General features: G+C 38.4%; 1 long non-coding RNA gene across 1 annotated transcript; it reads right to left on the bottom strand.

Moving 5' to 3' along the window:
• Positions 15588–26439, bottom strand: LOC110394482. Its single transcript, XR_002435651.1, has 4 exons — positions 26356–26439; positions 21141–21302; positions 16502–16612; positions 15588–15624 (listed from the first exon to the last, which is right to left on the bottom strand). It is a non-coding gene; the product is annotated as an uncharacterized LOC110394482 (long non-coding RNA).

Here is a 26460-nt window from a genome sequence, read left to right as displayed (position 1 = left end):
CAGGATGCCCAGGTAAGTGGTGGAGTCACAGTCCCTGGAGCTGTTTGAGGAAGGGGTAGATGTAGTACTTAGGGACGTGGTTTATTGGCCAATATTGATGGTAGGTGGATGGTCAGACTAGATGATCTTAGAGGTCTTTTCCAATCTTAATGATGCCATCATTCTATGATTCCAGGCTCATACTCGACTAGGTGCCCACCAGGACCCCAGTCCTTTCCTGCTGAGCCGCTTCCCAGCCGGGCAGCCCAGCATGACCAAGTGCCTGAGTTGTTCCTCCTCAGGTGCAGGACTCTCCAGTTCCCCTTCCACAGGTACCTATTAGCCCATTTATGCAGCCATTTAGATCTCCAAACTATAATCCCTGGAATTGTAATAGTTGTTAACAGCTGAGTGCACACCTAATCTTAATCAGTTTACTTCACCTTCTAATAGAAACAAATGGACTTGAAAGAATAAAAAATGGTTATAGAAGAAGTAATTGTAGAAAAAATTTTTAGCATAATTCTTATTCAAATCCATTCAAATAAGATTTAATCCTCAAAAAGTACCGAGGAATTATCGTTTCACAGGAGGTAAAATACAGGGCATAAAGTCTGAGGGCAAAAACAAACATAGTGAAGGGTAAACGCTGCTAAATCCCAACCCTACCTTTACTCACCTAGACCCAAATATTCCCTCATCCTGATAAAAATAATTACTTTTATGCACAACTGATGTTTATTATAAATTTCTGGTTAAAAATACATTATATAAAACTCAACTGAGAAGTAAATGCTTCATTTAAATATTTCAGGCCAAGTCCTGGTTTCAGTGAAATCAGCACTGAAACACAGATTTCAGCTAAATCAGGATTTCTCATTTCAAACTGTTGCAACAGACAAATTTGCTCTGATAATCACAAAAAGGGGAAGTCACAAAAGCGCAATATGTAAAGTACATTTAACATACAAAAGATGATGTCTTCAAAGATCATTTCACAGAAATGTAGGGTTAGATGAGGCCTTGTGAAACCATACAGACCAAACCTCTCCCTTCTGTTATTTCCTCTGCAACATGTATAGCCTGTCTTTAGAGTGTGGTGCAAAAAGCAGACACAGTAATCCCACTGAGGTCTCACCAGTGCTGAGTATACCAGTATAATTTGCTTTGTTACCTCAACCATGACTTTCCTGCAAATCTTTCCCCAAAACACATTATTTCACTCTTTTACAACACTTGCATTATTGGTCTATATTTCTCTTCCTATCCAGAATTAGCTCTGGATTCCTTCTGCTGCATAATTGACAGGTGGTCATTCTTCATTCTGTTTTTGTGTATATGATTTCTGCTTTGTAATGTTGTTTCTCCAGCTCTATTACACTGGATTTATCGTGCTGATTGTGGACCATGATTTCAATTTGTGAAGATAGTTATGTCCTTCACAGTACTTGCCCTCTCTACCAGCTTGTTCTTACTCATAAATTTTGTAAGCGCATTCTCCTTCCTGCTATTCAAGTGCTTAATTTTAATATTGAATAGAAATGACCTTAGGACAGACTCTGCTGGAATCTAACCTAAAATTCCCTCTCAGTTTGAAGAAAACTTTGGTAACATCTTTGAGAGTAATTTTTCACTTTCCCTCTTGACTCTTTTCTATTGTTTGCTAGCAATACGGAACAATGTCAAATCTATTTCTAACAGCAAGATATATCTTACCTCCCACAACCCCTTTGGTCATTAAGCCAATTATTTCTGTAGGTGTAGCTGCTGATGTCTCTCTTATTCTCAGCTCTTAATAAGAGAGTATCTTAGAATCATAGAATCCTTTGAGTTGGAAGGGACCTTTAAAAGTCATCTAGTCCAACTCCCCTGCAATGAACAGGGACACCTACAGCTAGGTCAGCTTGCTTAGAGCCCTGTCCATCCTGACCTTGAATGACTCCAGAGACAGAGCATCCACCACCCCTCTGGGCAACCTGCTCCTGTGCCTCACCACCCTTACTGTAAAAAATTTCGTCCTCATATCCAATCTGAATCTCTCCTCTTTCAGTTTAAAACCATTAACTAGATCTTGTAGGTTCACAGGCTGAAAACAGGAAGGTGTTGTTTCCACCCATCACTGAAGCACTGTTTTTCTCCTCCAGACAGTAATAAAGCATGCCCAGAGAACAGCAAGGAGAAATCTGGTCCATAACCAATATGGGCCAATTCTACCTCTCCCTTATTCTGCATTGCCTGCACCTGCAGTGGTTGAGTTTAGAGAAGAGAGAAAGTGTTACATATGCAAAAGTGGGATAGACAAAGTTGCAAACATTGACTATAAAGGTTGTGAACCATTAGCCTAACTTCATCATATTCTCACAGATTGAACATCTGCGTAACTCTAAATATTCTTTACGTGCTCTGTCTCGATTCAGGCTAACTTTTAAAAATCACGGGGAGCAAAGCAACTAGATCCATTTTTAGTATTTGTTTGAAAAAAGCCAGAAGTTCATATTGCAACAACATCATTTAGTCCCAAAAATGAGACATCAAATATGTCTAAAAATAAATAATTCACCTCAGGAAGATGTTAATAGTTTAGTATTTATCTCAATAACGAGAGAAATATGAGTCGATGATATCCATCCACGTATCAAGGTTTGAACAGTCATTTGTTTTTCAAGATATTTGAAGTCCTATTTTAACTGTCCTCCATTTTCTCCTTGATGCTAAATTATATGGTCTATTTTGAGCTTACACAAAAGTCAGCTATTTAAAAGCATTCCAGAAAAAAAATGGTTTTATTTATTCAAGATTGGAGCAAGTAAGAAGCTGTGAGTTGAGGTAAAATAATAGAGCTGGAAGGGAGAGATCTAAATAATGACTGCTTATATCCATGCTGAGATCAGCTAGCGCTCTCAGATTTATGAATGCTGAAAATAATTTGGGCCCATTAATATGAACAATACTTTTAAAACAAAGATATCTGAATCACTGTGTTAAAAGTGACATGCAAACAACACAATAGTAGAATTTCCAAAAAAAAAAAAAAAAATCAAACCTCCACTGCACAACTATAAAAATATCTTTCAGGTGAGTGGAAAGTCTACTTTTAAAATCACCCTTACCCACTTTAATAACAAGAAAAAGAACACAGAGAAGTCTATAATCTTTTCCTTCAGAGTTTCTTACATGTTGTTTTACTCAGGGTTAGGTGAAAACCATTCCGCATACTCCTACTTCCTATGAAATACAGTAATTTGCATAACTTGTAGGTTTCCAAGGACTTCTCAAAAATACAAGACAGTGAACATGCATCTCACTCATATTTTCCTTCTGTACACCTTCAAATATTCAAATCACTGAAATCTACAGATGCCGTTCTGTGTATTGGTAGAAACATGTTATATGGGTTAAAATACTTTGTGTATTCACTTCAGCGGGATGAGTTAAAGTTTACTTACATATATGTATGCATATGGTGTGAGTTTGTGTGAAATTTACTTTTTTAAAATATACATTTAAATACAACAGATGTTCACTTTATTTGCCTTCACAGTGTTGAGTGGATAAAAACACTGAAGTTGTTCCAGTATATGGTCATATTTTTCTCTCTTTTTGGCAGTCATCAGAATGCTTTAACTCTGTTCAAGCTCAAATGACTAGTGCTAAAGGAGGTGTGAAAGCATGTTTTCATACCAAATTATTTCATAATGGTATATAAATGAAGGTCTGTAGAAAAGAATTTGTCTTGTCTTCTCTTACCATTCTCTCCCCCAACCCTTGCTCTTAGCCTCTGGAAATGATCTCCCACCATGTCGTTGGATTTAGTAACTAGCAGAATAAGAAACGGCCTCCAGAATCAACCCACTGGTTTGTGTTTATCCTCATGCACTCTCTCTGACAATTGCAGTAGCAGGTGCTACAGAGGTAGAATAATTTTTGTTTGAGATTAATTTTGACATAAATTTTAACAAGGGACAGGATTCAGGACAGTGCCAAATACACACTACTTTTGAAAGTGGTCAATTTTTTCTTTTTTTTTAGAAAAAAACCTGTTTGCATAATCCCTCAAACACACATTCTACCAAATCTTAATAGGGATAAAGAGGATATATCTCTCCAGATTGTTCTGTGGCTTTACAGTACCTTTTTGCTTTTTGGTAACGCGTCCCCATTTCTGTAACCTTTTCTGTTGAAGACAGTTGGACACACATTAACTACTGTAATTCCACTCAGATTCTGTAATTTGAAAATAGCAATCCAAATGTGGCCATGCTTACCTCCTCAACACAGACTCTTAGTTTCTATTGGTAGGCATCCTTTTTTTTTCTCACAGCTTCATGTCTCATATTCTTCTCTAATGCACTCCTCTTTTTCCCTCTCTCAGTAGCATCAATGCATGACTGGATTTAACACTTTGAACGCAGCTTACTCTTAAGACATACAAATAGAGATATGCAGTCACAGACAAGAAATGCTGTATAGAAGAATAATTCGTTTGTAGAAATCCTTTATAATAACTGGAACAAAATGAATAAATTTAATGATTACAGCATCTCACTGGCATAGTAGATGTCACGTGGTTATGCTTCAATACTCTTCCACTAAATGCCACTTTCCCTATGCCCTTTTGTTTTCTCTTTCTGTTCTCTTACTTAAGATGTGTATATGCATGGCCCCTAAGCCATTTTGAAAATTTCAAGAATGAATCATTTACTCATAGAATCATTAAGGCTGGAAAAGATCTCTGGCATCACCTAATTCAACCATCAGTGCATCACCACCATGCAAACTAAACCATATCGCAGGGCGACACATCTGCACGTTTCTTGAACACCTCCAGGGATGATGACTCCACCACCTCCCTGGGCAGCCTGTTCCTATGCCTCACCAGTCTTTCTGAGAAGAAACTTTTCCAAATATACAACCTGAACCTCCTCTGGTGCAACTTAGGGTAATTACCTCCCATCCTATCACTGTTACCCAGGAGAAGAGGCCAAGTCTACCTTACTACAGTCTCTTCAGGTAGCTGTAGAGAGCAATCAGGTTTCCCCTGAGTGTCCTCTTTTCCAGACTAAACAGTACCAGTTCCCTCAGCCACTCCTCATAAAACTTTGGGACACAATTACAAAATAAAAAGACACCCTTTATATTTTTATTACAATTTTCAAAACTTTTCTTGTATTGTTGACAGCCAAACTGTTGCATTCACTATATCACCTCTCAGTCCCACAATAAATCTGAATTACAGAGTAGACTTCAGAAGAACTTCTTTACTTTTTTTCCACCCACTGTCATAACATCATCAAAGATTATTTGCTACCTCAGGCACAGTCATCCAAATAGACTGCCAATTTTCATTCATGTGACTCCAGATTTGCTAAAGAATGTATTTTTAGAGCATTTGCTGCCAGCAATTAAACCACAATGCTGCTCAGAAACATTCTGCATCAGTGCAGTATGAGTGGGTAGACTGCCTTCAAGTACTTTGTTATGGGCAAACAACACCAAATTTTGGCATTAACAGCTGTGGCGGCATTGGAACAGTCACAAAAATAAAAAAACTAGTTGTTCAGTTTCTGCAACAGTCTTTCAACAGTCAAAATAGATGGATGGCTGCTTAGATTTAGTTCTATACCTGTTGCTTGCTTCATTTCTTAGATGTCTGTCTAATTCTGGAAACCCACGGGTAGTTCAGCCTATATGGTTTGTCAACTACAGTGCATCATAGTAGAAAGTTACTTGTCAGAGCTTTCAGAGACTAAATGGACAACTGCAATCACATTTTTGAAAAAGTGCTGCAACAGGATGATTGCAGAGCTTTTAAACAATGAAGTCATTAATTTTGAAAACAGTGGTAGCATTTGCAAATACACATATACTTTTACACTGGAAAATGTGATGCTGATCCATGTGAATGAAGGCTGAGAAGGTTCTTCTTAAGAGGGCTGAGAGAAGTCCATGAAAATATGCTTTGATGTTGTCCACGTGGCATTCTGAATGACTGAAAACGTCATAGGTATTTCTTCTGAATATAAAAGATAAAGCAGCTCTGACCTGGACTATTGAAACAGTCTGAGAGAGATTTTAAGAAGTTTTTGCACATAACATTACATTTTAATCTCCTTGGGAGCTGACAGGAAGTGAAATACGGAAACATAAAAGGAAACTTTTCAATAATTTGTCAGTGTGATCCAGATTACAAATTTCTATCCTTTTTCGTAGACCTCACATTTGAAAAGAAGACACTACCTTAAATGCTGTAGCATTGAAAATATGCTATTTCATTGTTGGAAGATTCCTATAAGCACTGCATTTCATTCACATTTTAATATTTTCTGTGATACAATACCTTGGCATGTATTTAAAGTACAGGTTAGCTCTTGATTTGCAAGGCATTTTTCTACGGTGACTTTTTAAAATTAGATGTGCCAAATGTCACAGTGAGGCAGTAGAAAAAGAAACCAGACTTACTGTTACAAGGACTGAGGTCAGTGAGGTAAAGTATTAAATTCGTGCTATCATGATAGTTTTCAGCTGGACTCCTAATAGTCCCTATTTCCACCATGCACGAATCATATTCAGTATAATTATTGAGTCACATCTACTTATGTCAAGTTGCACCTTGTGAAAGTAACTCAACAGTAGCTGTAAGCATGAAAAGTGATTATTCATAATTAAGACAAATGCAATTCAAAAACAAATACCAGTTCTGGTGTCTCCTACAGGGTTAGTAGATTGAGCATTCACAATACTAGGAATGAAACTGAAAACAAGATTATAAGGCTGAATACTTATTTCAAGTCCATGATTTATTAATCTTTTGGAATTCTAATAGTGCAATGGTGGGGTTTGCTTTTTTTTTTTTTCCTGAGAAATACTCTTGGATTTAACAAGCTCTCATATTGAAAGCCTTGCTGGTCTCCCAGGTCATGAGCTAACAGAATGGATGGCTTATGACTAACGTGTGGGCAGCTCCTCAAAAATAAAAAAATTACAATCATATAATATTTTTTCCTTTCAAGGCATTTCATTCCATTACTATTGACCTGCCATGAGATCTTGTCTAAGATCACAGCATATTATCTTTGTTCAGAACTCCTCTGAGGATCTCTAGCAAAAGTCTGAAAATACTCTTACTGAAATACTTCATCAACAGAACTTCCTGAATTGTCTCATAAATCTTGAGGGAATTAGGTCATTCCAATGTAAAGTCATTGACATCAACATGAAAAAAACTTTCCCGTGTAGGCAAGCTCCCACATAAAACTATGTAGTGACTCCTAGTCACTTTACTTTTATGAGACGAAATAAGAAAGGTAAATTAGCCAAGGTATACCTTGGTTCTAAATGAAAACACACCATATCAGTTGAAATAAAAATCTAGTAAGTGGTACAACAGATGATCTCTCCCATGAGGCATACACATAAGCTAGGAAAACATAAATGCTTCAGTGATTAAACTACAAAGTACTACTCTTCCTACACCTTTGTGTTCAAGTAATATGGTGAAGAACCAAAGGAACACAAAACCATGGATTTTTTATTCAATGTTCTATTGTTCCAATCTTTGTAGTACACATAAAAGAAAACTCTTCTCACCTGAACTAGTATTCAGCCAATGTAATGAACTTCCACTAAAGTCAGTGAATTTGTGATGATTTAAGTCTTCAATTACTGATAGAATTAATAACTCCTGTATCCAATTGTGTATTATCTAACTCAGATAACTCTGCCATTAAATTCAGTGAAAAGATAACCTGTCTAATTTATAATCATGACATCAGAGAAAAAGTGAAAGTTCACATTTTGTGCTACCAAGTAATCCTATATGAAGGATAAAGGCTTTAATACCTCAATCTAGAACGCATTTGGACATTGCAGGTCTCCTGCATAGGTCCTGTAACAATACTGCCACTCTTCCCTTCCTGAGGATGTTAAAAAAAAATTGAAGTGTGAGACTGCTCTGTCCACTTCTTGGTACGGCTACTGTTAGGTGCGAAAGCTTCTTTTTTTCTCCTTCCTGGTTTCTGCACTGTCATAGAAATGAAAGACCAAAAATCTTGTCTGGAAGACTATAATCCATAGTGCTTCTGTAGATAGGTTGGGTTTTTTTGTTGGTTGGGTTTTTGGTTGTTTTTTTTTGTTTTGTTTTGTTTTGTTTTTGTTTTTGCTGTTGTTGGGTTTTGTTTGTTGCTTTTGTTGGGTTTTTTTGTAGTTTTTTTTGAGTAGTCTTCTCTGTAGGATGGTTTATAAGCAGTCTACTCCATAAAATTGTTGATATTCCACTTAATTCCACTAATGCACTCTAATTCCTATTATCAGGAGTGTAACCATTTCATTCGGCAGTGGGTCCACATTTTCCCTAGTCTTCTTTTTATCACTGATGCACATATATAAGCCCTTCTTGTTATCTTCGACATCCCTAGCAAGATTCAATTCCATTTGTTCTTTAGCTTTTTTAACTTCACCCTTGAGTGATCAGCCTATGTATCTGTATTCCTCTCATGATTCTACCCTCTGCACATTTCTTTTTTGTGCTTGAGTTTGTCCAGGAGCTCCTCATTCATCCATGCATTCATCCATCCTCCTGGCATTTTTGCCTGACTTCCTATTCATTGGGATGGACTGCTCTTGAGCTTGGAGGTGGTGGCCCTTGAATACTAATCAGCTTTCATTGGGTGTTCCCACCAGCACCTTATCTCATGGGTTTCCTCCAAGCAGACCTTTTCAGATGTCAGTCTGCTTTCCTGAAGCCCAGGGTTGTGAACTTGCTTTCTGCCCTTCTCCCTCTCCTGAGGATTCTAGGATTCTGAACTTTACTATCTCACAGTCACTGCAGCCCAAGTCTGCCTTTGACCTTCACATTACCAGTTTGTCACTGATGAGTGCGTGGTCCAGAAGGGCATTTCTCATTGACCCCTCTCGACTTTGGAGGAGGAAGTTACTATCAATGCACTCTAGGAAACTCCAGGATTTCTCATGTCCTTCTGTGTTTCCCTCCAACAGATATTGGGGGCAGCTGAAGTTCCCCAAGAGGACCAAGTCCTGCGAATGTGAGGTTGCGCCCAGCTGCCTGTAGAGGGCCTCATCCTCCTTACTGTTTCTGATCAGGTGGCCTGTAGCAGAGACTCGCTATAGAATCACTGGTACCTACCCTCCTCCCTTCCTTTCTAAGACACAAACTTTCAGTGTTTCCTCATGAATCCCCAGGCAGAGCTCCACGCATTCCAGAGGCACAGTAACTCCCCCTCCTTATCTTCCCAGTCTGTCCTTCCTAAAGAGTCGTTGCAATACTACTCATGGCAGTTAACCCACCATGTCTCTGTGACCCCAACAAAATCACAGAAATGCAACCGCACACAGGTCTCTAACACATTTAATGCCCACACTGCGTGTGTATTAGTAAAGTACAGGCAATTAGGAGAGGCACCTTAATATGTTGAGCTCCTAGAAAGAGTTTGGAGGTCCATAATGCCCACATGCTTTGTGGGCACTTTCTTGCTGGAGTGCTGGAGGTGACCTGCTTTGGCTACATATTCTTTATTTTGTCATCCCTTTCTGTCACATCACCCTATACCTTTTGCTCATTGTCCCTCTCCATCACTCCCTCCCAGGCCTGTCGGTTACTCTTCGACTCACCTATCATTCTTAGTTTAAAATAGTTCTACCCTGCTTAGTGAGGTGGATCCCAATTCTTCTGAGCAGACACCAATCTGCAATCAGGGTTCCATGATCATGGAATCCAAAACCAAGTTGCCAATACTCAAAACTATTTAATTGTTTCAGAGAAACTAGAAGAATTATGGATTTAGTTGCAACTGGAAGGCTCACACAGCATTTGTATTTTCCTCACATTCTTAAATTAATCTAGATAAGAGCTAGTCTGTGCTAGATGAATCTCCACTGCTAGATGAAGCTGGCACATCTGCATTTTTTGTGACAATGTGGGTCACTAGCACTTTCTTTCTGGACACAGCCAGACGACCCCCCCAAAAAAAAACCAACGCTGACAAACTAACAGTGTTATTTTTGTCTTCGCATAACTGTTTACTTAGGGGCTGCCAAAATATTGCGCCAGTGAGCCTTAGCAGTCTAGAACTCAAATAGGATGAGCTCAAGTTTGAGTGAATATACAAAACTCATTTTTCTCATATGAACTAGTAAAGCGAACACTGGACTCCTCAACAGTTTTCCTCTTGTTAGCCATGTAGACCAGAGTTCTAGAAAATAACTCTTCCTCTAGTTAGACCACATAGGTTAAAAGCACACTTTTAATTTACTGAAGATGAACAAATTTACTCAGCTGTTTAGTATTTAAATATGAACTATTTTAAACAGAAAACTAATTAAAAATGGAATAACTACTCTTTCCACAGTTCATCAGTATTAAAGCATAAGCCAATGAAATCAAAGCGCTTCCAGCACTGACACACTAGGTTTGTACAGGTGAAATGACCATTCCTGAAAGGAATATAATAATAACACCACAGCTTTCTCTAAATGAGGGACATGCTAAAACCAAAACCTAGCGCGTAGATACTTCTTAACAAATAAGTTGCTTCAGCTTAACTTTTTCAAAATAAGTTTAAAGACATTGGGAAAAGACATCCATTAGATTAAAGTCAGCTCAGTGTGTCTACACTATAATAAGTAGGAATAAAAAATCATTCTTAACTTTATTTAAATGGTAAATAATGAGAAGACCCTGACTACTTTAAGTGAAACTCTGGTAGTTCTACTTTAATTAATGTTGAAGAAAATCCAGTACTTTATTTAATTTTTTTCTTGCCTGGTATTTTAAGATGAGTTGTCTTATTTTAAGAACATTTTCTAGTACATACTAACATTATACAACTTTGTTCAGACTTAATTCTTCTGTGAGCTACTTAATATGATTTATAAACACACACTCCTTAGTAGGTGTAAATACTTGGCATTATGAAGCAGTGTGGTAGCATAATATTTCAAATACTAAAACAGATCATTCACTCATTTCTTATGTCTTACAAATATGTTTATAAATTTTCAAAAACCCTTAAAAATTAAGCATATATCTATATTAAAGAATTCTCAGGTCGCTTATGGATAACTGTCAAATGGTCCAAGTTATCAGCAGCAACATTTTAAATTGGGTATTCATTATAGTTCAACAACCATTTAGGCATATGATTAAGAATGGGCTTTCAAAAGGGTTGTCACATACAATGGCCTGTCTTTAGAAGAGAACTGTGCTTTTTTCAGGGATCTTCTTAGCATGACAGAGTTCAAAGCTGGGATGATGCTTTTTGTCTTCAGTTGAAAACTGACCCTTAGTTTATATGGAAGGGATGCTTTATACTACAGTAGGGCCTGTGTCCTCCAGTTGTGCCATATTTACTACGTATAGTACATATAAACAGAGTTTTAAAAAGGCAGTCATTAACAACAAAAATAAATTACTGAAAATATTGCCACTAGAAAGTCTTTAGCAGCTTTGTTACAGACATTTGAAGAATTTTAAGTTGAACTGGAAAGTAAGAGGAATAAAAATTAAACTGCATCTTATTTACCCATTAATATACTGATTTGGTATTCAAAACTGCATCAGTTCACTCTGAATGAAGAATACACTCCAATACTTGCTTGTTTTCCTATTTTCTTGGCTTTCTTTGCAGTTTTTCCCTCTATTAAAAATGGATGCAGAACATTTTTTTGTTTCTAGCTGAATGCAATTTTAAACATTCTCCACAGCTGCTGGAAGCAGTTTCACAATATTTGTATCAAAACCATAAATCATACTGCCAACTATCATGATATTTAAACTTTTTAACAAGGGATAGGCATAAGGGTCTCTTTCTCTCTTACTGCTTCCTCATCAGTGAGATTTTGACAAGAGTCAGGAGAGACCCAGGAAGATTCCTTCTTATGATGGTGATGGCTGCATGCTGGTGTTAGGAACCCACTGATCTCTTTCTTGACATGTACAACTTTTTTCAAAAGTACCACTTCATCTACTTACTTTCCTGCTGGGACTACTGCTTTTCCAAATTCTTACATCTGACAGATATTCTTTCTACCATACAGAAGAAAATCCCCACCAGCTGAGAAGCAAGCCTAACTATTGTCTCTCCTTCCCCTCACTTGGAAGAGCCAAGGGGCCAACAGCTATCTGTCCTAGTCTTTAGGAGACAGAGTTGGTAGGAAGACAGCAAAGAATGAGCCACAGCTGGCTAAGTGGACTGTGCAGATCAGCCCCCTCCTCCCCGGTTATTACCACTGTCATATAATAGAACTACCACGTTGCCAATACATTTAATCATTACCATGTCATCACAGCTGACCTCCACATTACTTCCAACCTCTGGCCATGTAAATGCAAGAAGACTGAAATAATGTCAGAGATTCTCACATCATACTTTTTCCAACAAGTACATATTTCTTTTTTTTTTTAATTGAAATAAAGAAACATTAAGTATCAAACTTCCTATTGCTTGCACAAAGACTACCATTCAGAGTACCTGATATGGAGTACTAACACTATTTGTAGTCACAGTTCCCAGTTCTATGATAGGTGCAAATGTCACGTAAAATGTCCAAATAGACTTGCACTAAGAACTCCCAAATATACAACATTTAGAACTGACCATCTACTTCTGTTTGCTTTCTGGACATGAACATTAAATTCAAGTATAACTACTTATACCTTTATTTTTGGTATCTCTAGAACATTCACCACCACAGTTAGTATAACAATTACATTTAGATCCTAATTTCTGGAACAGAAATTGCATTTTAACTATATGTAACACAAAAAAATTGCTTTATATACTTTACCTTTATTTGCTGCAGCTAAGTAATTTCACCTTGCGTGGGTTTAATATGGGTATTTTCAGATTCCCTTGTTCTACTGCAAAATGGATAAGCCAGGCATGAAATAGATGCATAAAGCAAATAAAGTTAACAGATGTCGTTTTTATCATAAATTTTAACAAACCCAACAGAATAATGTGAATACTATATTTCTAAAAAAAAAAAATCAACAACTTTCCAGTCCAATTATTAGGCATTTAGGCCTCAAAAATCTAAAGCACGTGCACAGAAGCAACTTGAGGCCCAACCAGAAATATATATTGAAATATTTTTATAAAATGCCGCAGCTAAAGAATTAATTGCTTTCGGACGTCCAATATATTATTTGGAAAATGTGGTTTTGGCAGAAACTTTGGTTCCAATTTTCAGTTGTTGAATAACGTTTGAAAATGAAAAATCCAAAGCATTGGAAGACAAGATAGAAGACCAAAAAAATCTCCTGAAATGTGTTTCTTTTTTTTCAAGTTTCTGATTTTTAAGCTATATAATGATTACTTCTGGCCTAAACTATGATTTCTGATGCTTGAGATGTTGGTATTATAACAACATGAGTCAGGATCGCTGGCAAGATATCAAGATTTGTTTCCAAGGCCCAGTAACATGCAGGGATCAGAGTGATGGAGCTATCCATATGACAAGTCAGTATTCAGCACTGTCATTCTTGGCAGAACTTCGTGGCCTAGGAATCCATGAGAAGAGGGTTCTTCTACTCAATTTTACATACGTATTGACTCCAGACCTCAAAGGTGTTGCATAAATTTGAGGAAAAACAATTTTTTCAGTGCATTCATAGATCACACATCTGAGAATTCGAGACAGAGTGCTGTAAGCTCTGATAAATTGTAAAAAGTGTGATTAAAAAACTCACCACTGTTTCAGGATCTAAATTTAATTACTGCTTACCCAGAACATTATTGCTGCACGCATATATTCCTTGCATTTTTCTTCTAAATTGGCCTGCTACACTATTTTCTCTCAAATTCTAAATTTTTTTTGCAAAGAATGTCATTTGTATCAGCATAGTCTAACAAATATGAATAAGGATTTTTTCTGTTCAATGCAAAAAAAACAAAAATTCCTTTGCAGTGACTCAAATGCATAGTTATATTTTATCAAAATCAATGCTTAGTCATTTCTTTCCACTTTCAGGCTCAACAGAAATGCAAAGTGAAGTGCATCCAAAATAGCACGCCTCAGCTCCAGGATCTTGCACACTCATTCTGAAATAAGTATCAACTCTGAATTTCTGACTAGCAAACACATGAAAAATTCCCAGTTTCTTTATTATTATATTTATGTATATGTAAGGGCAGCTCCAAAAGTACTTTATTATTTTATTACTTTGGCCCATGATGGATCCAAGGTGGATGCTGGTGGTATGGCAGTAGAGACTGAACCTTCCCACCAATATTCCATTACATTTTGTTGCTATGTGACAGATGGCAGCAGAGGGATAGTCTGACAAAATGGTGTATGGCATGGAAGTGTGTCTGAAGCAAAGGTGTGGAAGTGGATTCCTCCGTGAAGAAAAGATTATACCCGTTGACATTCATCAGTTGTTTGCTGAATGTTTCCGGAGACCAAATAGTGGACGTGAGCACAGTGAAGCAGTGGATGGTGTTTCAGCAGTGGTGACAGTGACAGTGGGTCATCTCCACTGGTGCAGATTTTTACAAGTACAGCATGCAGGCCCTTGTTCATTACTGGCAAAAATGCACAGCTATTTGTATTTGTGTTTGTAGCTGAGAATTTGCCCTCCAGAAGTCCAAGGTAGCAGTTTTGCTGATCCCATTCCTGACTTCATCAAGAATAGAGAACTATATCATTTTGTAGTCACTATGCCCAAGAAAACTTCCAACCACCATGTCTCCCAGCAGTCCTCCTCTGTTCGTAAACAGCAAGTTTACCAGGGCACTTCTCTAGTAGATTCTCTTAGGAGCTGCTTCAGGAAGTTACTTTCCACACACTCAAGGAACCTCCTAGACTTCTTCCTCTCTGCTGTATGGTACTTCCAGCAAATGTCAGGTAAGTTGAAGTCTCCCACAAGAACAAGGTCTAGCAGTTATGTGTCTTCTGCCAGAATGCTTTATCGGCCTCTTCATCGTGGTTGGGTGGTCTATAATAGACTACCACCAGGATGTCAGCCTTGTTGGGCTTCCCCCTGATTCTTACCCATAAGGACTTGACCTTATCATTCCCAGCACTGAACTCTACAACACAGAAACACTCCCTAACATAGAGAACAACCCCACCATCCCTCCTTCCTTGCCTATCCCTTCTAGAGAGCTTATAGCCCTGCACTGCAGCACTCCGTTCATGAGAGTGATCCCACCATGTTTCAGTGATGGTGACTAAGTCATAGTTCTTCTGCCACACAGTGGCTTCTAGCTCCATCTGTTACCCCTGCTGCATGCATTGGTGTAGATGCAGTTCAGACGGGCTGTTGTCTCACCTCCAACCATAGCATGCTGGCCCTAGGCCATGGGTGTCCAATCTATTGGCTTGCCTGCGCTGCATTGAGTGTAGAGGAATTGTCTTGGGTCACATATAAAACATATAATAACGTACATAAGCAACAAAACTTATTTTTTAATATATATATATTTATTAAAATATAAATAAAGAGAGCAACAAAAGCATAAGACTACTGGGATATTTGACTTTGTTTTTGTGAAACAAATGCATCAGTCTGGTTTGATGGCAGTGGTTGCAATTCTTAATGAGCTCTCAAGGTGTTCAGAGATTTCTGATGAAATTTTACTCTTCCTGTGCTTCATCCTTGAAAACAGTTGTTCACAAATGTACATACTGTCAAAAAAAAGTGACATGAATAAGGTGTGGTTGTGATGTGAGGGCTATTTCTTTCTGGTAAGACAGGGCTTATAAAAGTCTGATAAAGAAACATGATGAAATCTTTGAGTCAAATGTCTGATTGCAACTCTGCATATTCCATTTGAAAATTTGCAGGTAATGTATTTATGTTGACTGAAAATGGAGTCGCAAATAAACCCCAGAATTGATGACTGTTTTGGAAATCTTGAAACCTATTGTCAAATTCTTTAATCAATACAGAGAGCAAGGATGTGTATTTTTCACTATTCACAGGACTGTGTTTAGCCAGCATATCAAAATGCACACAATTATTTGCCATAACTTGAGTTAGCACTGCACGGTGCCCTTCCTGTGTCCTGGTTTCAGCCCAGACAGTGCTGATCACACACCACTGCATGGTTGGTGCTGAGTGATGGGTGCACACCTGGGGCAGGGCTGGGTCAGGCCGCTCAGTGGGAAAAAGCTACCACCATGATAACACAAGGCAAGGGTTGGGTCACATGCAGAAGATGGGCCGCTTGTTGGACATGGTTGCCCTAAGCTCATCATCTCTAGCAAGCCTAAAGGTCTCAAATACAGTAGATCCGGTTTAATTATGTTAAACAACTCATACAAAGCTTAAACACTTGAGTTAGCTTAGCCTGGTACACCATTACAGTCCTCAAGTCTAGTTTGCAATGCCTTGCTATTTCTGAGCGCAGCCACTTGTGGCTATGGTAACCTGCAACTACTTTGTTCTCTCTGATTCTTTTCCAGTCTATTGTGGCAACTGTGGGGGTATCTACGCTTTGAAAAACTGTAGATAGAACACAGTTACAAACAGTCAGAATCTCAGAGAAAGTTTATCACTCACCTAATTCTGATCAACAAGCGTGTTCAATGAAGGACACAAAGAGGTCGTGTAAATGTTAATTCAGACAATTCAATCAACCAAGGGTTTTCTGAGGAGGCTCTGTTGTTTCCACTAAATAAACAAGGAAGGACAAATTTTAGAGAGTTTGGAAGTTGTTAAATGCTACAATAGATTTGTTAATCTATATTAATTACTTGGCAACTTGACCTTTTCTCATTGCCAGATTAGAAGCCTGAAACTACATCTTAAAATGAACATACCGAGTTTAAGACAAAAGGACCTGGCTGTTCTCATGCACTCTGAGCGACAACCTTTCTGGCCACCACCACAGGCACGCATCACACTCTCCTTGTGCAGTGCTTGTCAAACTGAAAATTAATCCTTTTCTTGCTCCCAACAAATTTTCAGGAAGTTGATCACAAGTACAAGGACACATAGTTAAGAGATGAAAGACAGAACTGAATTGCTTTTTTTTAGTGGCTGCATGGTATTAGATCATGAAACAACAACCAGAGTACTCAGAGCAAAACAACTCCAGGGTTGTGGGGTTTTTTTGTTGCTTTTCTTTTTCATTTGGTGGATTTTTTTTTTTTTTTGCTTGCTGTTTTTCTTTTGTTTGCTTTCAACTCTGACAGAAAGCATTATTTGCTTTTCTTAAGTCATCTGCTACACCAACAGGGGACACTAGTCACTTGCCTTGACACTAATATCCCTGACATCAATTTTCTTCACTAAGGAAAGAAAATATTGAAAGCAGAGAATAACGTGGAGACTTTTTTTTTTTAAAAAAAAGAAACAGAACTAGTGAAATTGTGGATACATTTTATATACAAAGGCTCTCAGAAGTATAAACAGTTTTCGGGCTTTGGTCTCTAACAGTCCATCCCTTCCTATTTAGCCTTAGACATTCTTCTTTATTCTATAACACAGAAATAATAGTATAAATAATATTCATAGATACAACAAATATAATGTGATTTACAACACCAGTGATTCAAAATTAATTAACTCAAAATGTATAGACCATACTATATTTTAAACTGCAAAGACTGGAATAAATCAAATAAAATATAACTGGTCTATATCAAACCAAATCTAAAACATTAGATGATGGTATCTTTTTGTCCTTAATCAAACAGCATGGGAAAGACACTAAACTTATTTACGAGCAAACATCTATTGACACACCAAAGTATGAGTTTAGCTCAACAAAAATAATTCTGATCATTCTGGCAGTGAAAGTTGACAGTGTGAAAGTTAAGTCCAGTATATTCTATCTTACTTAATTTCCATAATAAGAGCAAGTAAGCTATGCTATTTATTTATCTATTTATTTATCAAAATCAAGTACTCAAGAGAAAATGCCACTCAGGTAACATAAAAATAGCATAATGTACTGACTGAAAACTGGAACAGATTCTTGTTCTTTTTTTTTTCCCATCTACATATAATAAGATTTTTGAAACGAAAAAGAATTCACCGTCACATTCTAGCAAAACACTGTATATCAAAGATTTTGTGCACATTTTGTAAGCAGTTTAGAATCCTAATATATACATCTAGAGCCAAATATACATGGCAGCAAAGTTATTGCAAATGAAACTCATTCAAAGTTAATTAAGGCTTCTCTACACATGGAACTGTTCCTGATTAATTCCATATGGGGCCATTCTGATGAGAGAAGTGCCTCGTTCCATTTTAGTTAAAAACAAGCTGGTTTGTTCTGGAATGAGAATGCCTGTACACGGACTTAATCAGAATAATTTATAGACTATCTTAATTATTTGTGACCAAACAGGACTAAAAAAATGAGAGTTCATTTGTAGACTTAAATTCACAGCAAGTTTTGTGCTTGCCTAATGGTTTAATTTTAAGAATCAATTTTTAAGAGTGGTATCTTAAACTAAATGTCTTATTTAAAAATATTAATTGGTAACGAGTGATATTTCATCATTTTTCAGTGGGTATAGTTAAAAAAAAAATAAAAGGAAATACACCATAGTGAAAATAAACGTTTCTGAAGATGGCTCCTAAGTTTCAGGCACTGTGATGTGAGAGGACAAACACAACTATAAACAATCTAATCTTATTTCAGGGCCATGTTTGTTTCATAGTCCACGGTAACTGCATGATAAAGATTACATCAGAAGATGGCACACAGGACTGGAACTTCTCTGTTTTCCTCTGTCTTGTGCAACAAAGGAGCTTCTATGCAAGTCTATACCCTGGCACAGAATGTCATCAGGCATATCACCTTGGCTTTGTCCTGACACAAAGGATGGAGTGAGGCGCCTCAGCACATTAGTGTTGAAATGGAAGGGGACAACAACAACAACAAGAAAATGCCCATGCAGAAGTTTCCCGGAAAGAGTTTCAGAGGAGAGTAGGCCACAAGATTAGCATTGCTGATAACATAATAATAAAGCCACCTAATATTTTTTGCATAACATATGTCTAGACCGGCAATACTTTTCTAAGACTAATACATAGCCCACTATCAGTACTTGCCATTCCTGTTCTTTGTTTCCTTTGACTCAAACATTTTTGAATGGTTGAAAAGTAACGGGTGTTGGCTGTTTGTGCAGAAGACTCATCACCAAATGGTATTGTGATCCCGTGGAGAAATATATATATGTGTGTATATATATATACTTTGATTTTATATAGCCCTATACACATCACCTCTGTGAAATATACTACAATGATAATTTCTTATGTAGTGAATATCCCACAGATTTTTAATACATGGTTTAAATCTATGATTTTCATTTACTAGATTAAAAAAAAATGTGAAGGATTTGAGAAATTGTCTCTTACTACAATCAAATGATGAGTGGGGGAGTTGAAGGCTGTTAATGACTTCAGGCTTAGAGACTACCAGCACTGTAACAAACAAAAAGTAGTATCCCTTTCTTATATTTATAGAAGTAGTATAGTCAGAACTATCTGAATATATTTGTTGGCTCCCTTTGGCAAAAGCATGCTTAAGAAGCCCTTGTCCTTCCTAAAGAATTCTAGCTGTTTTAGAAAACATGCTTAATTACTGAGTTTGCAAAAGGTTTTGTAGAATTTACTGACACAACAAAAATTTTTGGTATAGATATACTTGCTATACTGAATGTAACTTTTCTGGGGGCAGTATATTCATTTCAGCTGGAAGTTCTAGTACAAATGCAGTTATACTAAACAAGTAAATTGGTTAACACACTTCATTTCTCCCCTAGTGTAACACTGCTCATTTAAAGAAATGGGTCTTCCAACCCTTTTGTCATGTAGACAGCAGTTGTGTCCACAGCACAAGGGTAGCTTTACCAGCAAGCCTTTTAAAGTGTGGACAGTCATATGCAAATAATCCCCAACCATTTACTACAGCTCTGTAAAAAGTCCGTAGTTATTGGTTCAATAGCTGTAAAAGAGCCTCTCGATGGGCGTCTAACTCTCAAATAACCAATGAGAATTCAGATATCCTACAGTTGACTGTTTCTTTGTATAAGAAAGAACACAAACCAGAAAAGCAGTGTTTATAGTAAATATGTCATTCTCCTACTGAGATCAGTAGGTGCTAAATATCATTTATTGTCCTCTTCTTTTTCATTTCATTCAGGAAGAGGTGAAACTAATGGCATCTATAAATATATGCAAGCAGCCCAATGCCATACCAAATGCTGCTCTTTGACGACAAGGGAAAGGTTTTTGGTGACTTAGTACATAACAGATGGGACATCATCTTCCTAAATGAGAGGGAAGCTTTAATCCCTGCTCTAAAGCTGATAGGAAAGCAAAAACAAAACAAAACAAAACAAAACAAAAAAAAAAACGGGCAGACAATGTTGATATAAGGAACTTGGCACTGAGTATTTATATCAAGTAGCAGTTTTCCTAATAGGGGCAAAAGTGGCACTCCTGATCTTTCAATTTCCTCTTTAAATCACACATAGCTGAAAACAGCCCACAGTCAGAAAGATTTGTCCAAGCTTCAAAAGATGAGTGGTAACTTGAAGATTCAATGTACAAGGTTTTCTTTTCAGGGCTTCCCAACTCTATATACCAGTGTCCAAGAGTCTGGAGATGCATATAAGATTGCAGCCCACTATTTCAAGCATGTCAAATGCCTACGTGCTTTTTCATCCATTTCATCTCTTCAGCAGACAGTGCTTATAAAAATGAAAAATGATTTAAACCAAAGTGTTGGGTTTGTTTAATCAAATATAAAATGCAAAGTCTGCAGAAGTCCTTGCTTTGCTGAGGTCTGGGTTGCAATTTAAGCTATAAAGAATTATAAGCAGAAAGGTATATTTGGACTCAGAGGCATAAGAGGATAAACATGTTAGTCCTCAATATAACTGCACTACAGGGATTTTTAGAGTTTCTCCAAAAAGAACTATCCACAGTATGTAGTGTACCATGTGAGGATGCATTAATTAGGCCCAGTGAAATCTTTCAGAAGCCAACAGCTGGGCAAAAGATATGTTAAATCATGGCCAAAACAATTCTCTGAGCCATGGGTGTTTTTCCATTCTGCTTTTTCCTCCTTTCTTATATAACAGATAGAAGGGTGATGCTCTGCAAGGAATTGACAGAATTACATTAGTAATGTCATCATACTCAGTGAAAACTTTGTGTGTTGGACAGTACTTACATCTCTATTTTAGCTTCTGCATTCTGTTCTTTTGACAGGAGAGGTACTGTATAAGGTGAAACTCCCCAAAAGAAGGGACACTGTAAGCCACTCACACTTCTTAGCATGCTCAAGGAATTAGTTTGCAGGGTTACACAAGAGGCAGAAGAGCCTGCAGCAAACCTAAGAAGCAGATGAGAAAAAAAGATACTCAAGTCTCCTCTTACAATGCAAAAAAACCTACTTCTAAAATTTTGAGATGTGTACAACTTGTAATTCAGAGCAGGACTTGCCTGTCTGCTCAGTTCCAATCAGTTCAGTGGCTTCTCAGGTCTCAAAGCTGATTAAGCATGGAAATAAGGATGCAGCAAGGGGGGGGGGACTGCTTTAAATAAGTAAATAAATGAATGAATGAATTATAGTCTTTAATACAATTAAAATCCCTGTCCTGTTTAATTACTAGTTCAAATAAAGACAGTCTTTTGCGCTTAAAGGCCTTTTTGGGGACTCACTTGAAGGAAAAGACTTAGATGTACCTACTTCTGAGCTGCAGCTGACTCAGAGGCCTTGTCACACTTAAGCAATTCCAGATTTCTGTTCTAGAGTGGCACAAAACCTTGGGCCTTAAGTGGCATGGAGGCTCTGTGCTGATTTTTATGTGCTGCAAATGAGGCCTTGCTTGAGCACATGCGCAGGTCACGCAGGGCAAGAGGGGGCAGGAGGGTGGGTGGGAAATTTGATTAAACCGAAACGAGAGCTGCTGCCCTGTGAGAGGCTGAGCAAGTCACAGGCTGGCTGCTGACACTCAATTCTGACAACCATTGCCCTGAACAGAAAAGCAAACAGTGTCCAGGCTCTTTAGTCTGAAAGCTGGAGGTAGATATGACAACAGTCTGTAAGGTCACAAATGGCATCAGTAATAGGAAAAACTCCAACCCTGGCTGTTAAGACATGAATGAGATCAAACTAATAAAGTTATCAGAAAAAAATCATAGAATCATAGAATTGTTTGAGTCGGAAGAGACCCATAGAGGTCATCTAGTCCCACTCCCCGGCAATGAACAGGGACATCAACAGCCAGATCAAGTTGCTCAGAGCTGCATCCAGCCTGACCTTGAATGTCCCCAGGGATGGGCATTTCACCACCTCTCTGGGCAACCTGTTTCAGTGCCTCACCACTCTTATTGTATAAAACATTTTTCTTATATTCAGTCTAAATCTTCCCTCTTCCAGTTTGAACCATTTCCCCTTGTCCTGTCACAACAGACTCCACTGAAGAGTCCGTTCCCTTCCTTCTTATAGCCCCCCTTTAGATACTGAAAGCTTAAACTAACAATTACTTTTTCCAAACAATGCCTATTTACTTAGTGGAACTCAATGCTGAACTACCATGCAGGCCGATGTATAAGTTGAGTTCAGAAGTGGTCAGAAAAACTTTCAGGAAAAATAAAGTATTATCAAATACAATAAAGCTTTCTCTGTGGCCAAACACAAGGAGAAATAACAAAGAAAAAATCGCTCTGTTCTGGCCATGATTTTGCACCCTTCGTCTGAGTATTCCTGCAGGCTCTTATGAACAAAAATACTGACTAGAGGCACTTCTGATCTAACCATACAGAGTAATTTTTAAATGCTCCTCTGTATTTGTACAATTCATTCATTAAAAATGTTTGGATGAAGAATATTTCACACCTGTACAAAACATTATTTTTTTTTCACAGTCACCTCACATGCTATAGTACAAATTAAATCAGAGACCTTTTCTTCAGCAGTAATTCAAGTTAAAATTTGATTAAATAGTCAGCATTTAAATACCTAAAACTAATCACAATGAATAGTTAGTGTTAAATATAATCTTGACCACAGAATAAACTCATGTGATGACTTCAGCATTGCCCCAGCTGAGATTATGGGTTACTCAAGTCTGTATGGTTTAGATGCTAAATTTTCACTGAATTATTGTGTGCCTACTGTATCAAGTTAAATTTATTATCAGGTTAATTAAAGTGTTCAAAAATATTACAGTTTCTAGAAAAATAATCCCTTAAGGAATTCCCTAACAAGTCATTAAATTAATGTTCAAAATAATATTCTCATATTCATCCAAATCAAGGAAAAAAAAGATAACCAGAGACTGGAGCGCAGTCCCATGTTAAAGGATCTGGGGGTTCTGGTTGATGACAAGTTGAATCGAAGTCAGCAGTGTGCCCTGGCAGCCCAAAGGGCCAACTGTACCCTGGGGTCCATCAGGCCCAGCACAGCCAGTGGGTGAGGGAAGGGGCTGTCCCTCTCAGCTCCGCACTGTGTGGCCTCACTTCAAGCACTGGGTGCAGGTTTGGGCACCACAATGTAAGAAGGACATAAAGCAATTAGAAAGTGTCCAAGGGAGGGCTACAAATATGGGAGAGGGTCTAGAGGGCAAGACATATGAGGAGAGGCGGAGGTGCCTTGATTCGCTCAGCCCAGAGCAGAGGAGCTGAGGGGACGCCTCATGGCAGCTGCAGCTCCTCACAGGGAGCGAAGGGGCAGCGCTGAGCTCTGCTCTGTGGTGACAGTGACAGGGCCCGAGGGAATGGCATGGAGCTGTGTCAGGGGAGGGTCAGATTGTGAGTTAGGAAAAAGTTCTTCATCAGAGGGTGGTGAGTATGGAACTGGTCTGCCCAGGGCAGAGGTCATGGCCTCGAGCTGCGGGAGTTCAAGAAGCATCTGGACAACACTCTTATATGTAGGGTTTGAATTTGGGTGGTCATGTGTGGATCCAGGAGTTGGACTTGATGAGACATTCAAGGTCAGGCTGGACCATGCTTTGAGCAACCTGATCTAGCTGTAGATGTCTCTGTTCATTGCAGGGGAGTTGGACTAGCTGACCTTTAATGGTCTCTTCCAGCTCGAGTGATTATATGACCCTTGTGGGTCTCTTCCAACTCAGGATGTTCTATGTTTCTATGTTTAATTTCCATGAATTTTATACATCCAGATATTTACTGCATCTTTTTAAGAACCTCATAAAGCACAACAAGGAGAAGTGCAAAGTCCTGCACCTGGGGAGGGCACCCAGCTGGAAAGTAGCTTTGTAGACAAGGATCTTGGGGTCCTGGTGGACACCAAGTTGAACATGAGTCAGTGCTGTGCCCTTGCTGCAACGAAGACTACTGATATCCTGGGCTGCATTAGGGAAAACATTGCCAGTGGGTCAAGGGAGGTGACCCTTCTCCTCTAGTCAGCATTGGTGAGGTCACGCCTGTAGTGCTGTATTCAGTTTCAGGCTCCCTAGTACAAGAGAGACATACTGGAGAAAGATCGACAAAGAGCTAAGAAGATGATAAAGGGACTGGAGCATGGCTGCTATAAGGAAAGGCTGGGAGATCTGGGGCTCTATAGCCAAAAGAGAAGGCTCAGGGTGATCTTTTGATGTATGTGAATCTGAAGGGAGAATGGAAAGAAGCTGGAGCCAGGCTCTTTTCAGTGGTGTCCAGTGACAGGAGAAGAGGCAATGGGTATGAACTGTAACACAAGAAGTGGTGTCTGAAAATCAGAAACACTTGACTATGCAGCTGACAAAACACTGGCAAAGGTTGCCCAAAGGCTGTGGAGTCTCCTCCTTGGAGATATTCAAAAGCCACCTTGACACAGGCCAAGGCAGCCTGCTCTGGGTGTCCCTGCTTGAGTGGGAGACTGAATCAGATGACCTTCTAAAGTTCCTTCTTAAATCAACTATTCTGAGTTTCTACCTACAGAAATACTGAACTCTTCTCAAGAGGATGTCTCAAAACTAGCTTACTATTTAAAAGATCAATAATTTTTTTTAATAGTATTTGTAGCACCTCTTCTAAGACAGGTATCTTCCACTTAAGAGCAAACAGGAGATAATTGTTCCCTAAGAATGCTTCTAGTTAGGGCCATAATAGAGGTGTAAAGACAGCAACTGCTTCCCTCCTCCCCTCCCCCCTCAGAAAATTAAATCCAACCAAAATACAATCTGGTTTCTGCTCTATTTTGGCATATTAAGACTAGCTTAGTTTCAGCAGCTATTACAAGCAGATTTACTTTTTGTGCTTTAGAAATAATGATACTAATGTGTTGCCGCTCTTGAAATCAAATATGAATCTATTCAATCGAAAAAGATAAGTACTTTCCCTTCACTGCTGGATTTTATTTTCAAGGTTTCAGCCATTTGAAACAAACAAACAAACAAACAAAAAAAAAAAAAGGAAAAGAGCTGATACGGTACTGTAGATATTGTAGAGCATCTTTTTTTTTTTTTTTTCTTCCCATAATGAGGGTGGTGAGACACTGGGACAGGTTGCCCAGAGGCTGCATGTGCCCCATCTTTGGAAGTGTTCACAGTTGGGTTGATCAATGCTTTGAGCAACATGCTCTAGTGAAAGATGTCCCATAGCAAGGAGGATGGACTAGATGATCTTTAAGGGTCCTTTCAAACCCAAATCATTCTTGATTCTATTTAAGGGACATTTGTTACATGAAAACCTATGCAGATGCTTATGTTTAGATAATACGGTAGCCTCCTAAGAAGGAGTAAGTAAGTAAGAACTTATTTATTGCTATTATCTAAACCAACTCTGGGTCCAAGTATATCTAGTGCAGCGAGCTGTTTTTGATTATTAGTGCCTGCATCTAAAAAGGTGCACATTTGGTACGCTTTTATAAATGATAGAGGTATTAGACCAAATAAAGTCACATGTGAGAAAACAGCCTGCTTGTTATATGCACGCCAGTTGATCAGTTTAGCCTTGTACTTTTTTTCCCCCCCGACTCATCTGTCTTATACTTTTGACACTCAGAGAAAGTTGCTAAGCTGGCACAGTTTATTTTGTAACAGCATCCAGAAGTTTCCCTCTCCCAGAAGCATCCGAAAATCTAGATGTGTTCTCAAGAGAAGCAAGCAGTGAGTATTTAAAACCAACTTCCAAAGGCAGTGGAAGCACCTTATTAACATAGAAAAAGAAAAGCTTCCAGAGATGTTTCCTTCTAGAAAGATCTGTTAAGTCTAGTGAGAAGACAACAGGCATTATGATGTAATGGAACCAGCCTACTCCAGAATATCCATATAACGTCGGTTTGAGAAAACATTACCAAAATGTTCAGCTTTGTCTCAAAGTGAGCAATTCTAACCAAAGCCTCCTCAGCAATTCAACCTCACAGGCCATAACGCAGCTCTTGTGACACAAAAGCGCTACCACCACGCACTCAACAGGGCCGCAAACAATGGCTCTACCTAATCTCCTAACAAAGGAAAAGGTTACGGCACTCATCCCCCTTCGTCTGCAGCCCCCTCCTGAAACACACACCGAGGGCCGCGCACTCTTCACACCGCGGCGGT

Source organism: Numida meleagris, chromosome 2 (genome assembly GCF_002078875.1).
Source record: "Numida meleagris isolate 19003 breed g44 Domestic line chromosome 2, NumMel1.0, whole genome shotgun sequence".
Taxonomy (NCBI): Eukaryota; Metazoa; Chordata; class Aves; order Galliformes; family Numididae; genus Numida; species Numida meleagris.
The sequence above is the reverse complement of the archived record's forward strand: the minus strand, read 5'-3'. Positions and strand labels throughout refer to the sequence as shown.